This window comes from Buceros rhinoceros, unplaced genomic scaffold, assembly GCF_000710305.1.
Source record: "Buceros rhinoceros silvestris isolate BGI_N320 unplaced genomic scaffold, ASM71030v1 scaffold14363, whole genome shotgun sequence".
Classification (NCBI taxonomy): domain Eukaryota; kingdom Metazoa; phylum Chordata; class Aves; order Bucerotiformes; family Bucerotidae; genus Buceros; species Buceros rhinoceros.
In genome coordinates, this window is record NW_010403119.1 from 6,012 (window position 1) to 7,401 (window position 1,390).

Genomic DNA, 1,390 nt, shown 5'->3' on the forward strand with positions numbered 1-1,390 from the left:
CATCGCCCCTGGTCTGGTCCCCCCAGCCCCTGCGGAACAGCCCCTCCCCACCTTTCTCACAGCCCCTTTCAACACTGACAGGCTGCACTCAGGTCTCCCCGCAGCCTTCTCTGCTCCAGGCTGAGCCCCCCCAGCTCTCTCCCCTCTCCTCCCAGCAGAGGGTTCCACCCTCCCAGCATTGCTGGGGCTCCTCTGGCCCCTCTCCAACAGCTCCATGTACCTGATCAGCCTCGCGCTGTGCGAGCGTATTGTTGCTGATGGACCGTGCGTGTTGGGTACAAGATGTGCATTCAGCAGGTACCTCCAGTTTTCTCTCCTGCTGATGTGCTGGAGCTCTTCAGCTCTTGTAGGCAGAGCAGAAGTGCTTGACAACTGCTGAGTCAACGTTTCTCTTGCTGCAGTGTGTCACCCCCGTGTTGCTCACGAGGCTGCAGAAAGATCTTTTGAGACCAAATCTACAGGGACTGAGTTAATCTGTTGCAGTCACCTCTCTTAGGAGGGAGCTGAGCTGTTCCCCTTTGGGACTGCAGCATTTTCTTTGTTGGGGTAGGTAGGATCCATCCCACTCGATAGATGTCAATGCTGTTGCTCCGAGGGAGTCCCAAGACTGGATTTTTGTACACACAGTGCCTACCCTCCTTGCTGCCTGACGTCCTGGTGCCATGGTGTTGCAGAGCTGGTGGGTAGCTCAGCTCCAACTCATCTTCAACCTCCAGCTTTGGCGAAATCAACGGTCAGGTTAAGGTCAGACGCTGTCTGTCCCCTGGAATAGATTCAGGCTTGTAACCATGTTGATTTCAAACCCAGAGCTGCTTCCCTCAACCCTTTGGGTTGCAAATGCGGGTTATGATAGGAACTAGACCACACTTGGCTTTTTTCCTCCCCTTGTTAAAAAAACTTCCATTGTTTTAGAGAAATGGTCTTTTGCCCACCAGATGCCCGTGGCAGAAACCAGCGTAATGCCGTGAAACCATCTTCCGTTTTGTGCTTCTGGAGGGCTGCTTTTGGAAGCAGACAAGCCGAAAAGTCCTGTAGAAGGACTGGCTGGCTCTTGCTCTAAAACCAGGGCTGTGGGGGACTGGTCTTGGGAGAGGAGTTGCAAACTTTTTTGGGTTGGTCTCTTCTGTTACGACTTTTGTACCAGCAGTGGTGTGGCCAGCAGGAGCAGGGCAGGGATGGTCCCCCTGTACTGGGGACACTGGGGAGGCCGCCCCTCGAATCCTGAGTTTTGGCCCCTCACTGCAAGAAGGACCTTGAGGGGCTGGAGTGTGTCCAGAGAAGGACAACGGAGCTGGTGCAGGGTCTGGAGCACAATGTGCTGAGGAGCGGCTGAGGGACGTGGTGGGGTTGAGGCTGGAGCAAAGGAGGCTCCGGGGAGACCTTCTGGCTC

At 55.3% G+C, this 1,390-nt stretch overlaps 1 protein-coding gene across 1 annotated transcript in view; it reads left to right on the plus strand.

Annotated features, from left to right (window-relative positions):
• The window catches only part of LOC104490588 (histone-lysine N-methyltransferase SETD2-like), a gene marked incomplete at both ends in the record, with an annotated part of 8,936 nt that overhangs the window by 5,907 nt on the left and 1,639 nt on the right, over positions 1-1,390 (plus strand). The window lies entirely within an intron of this gene.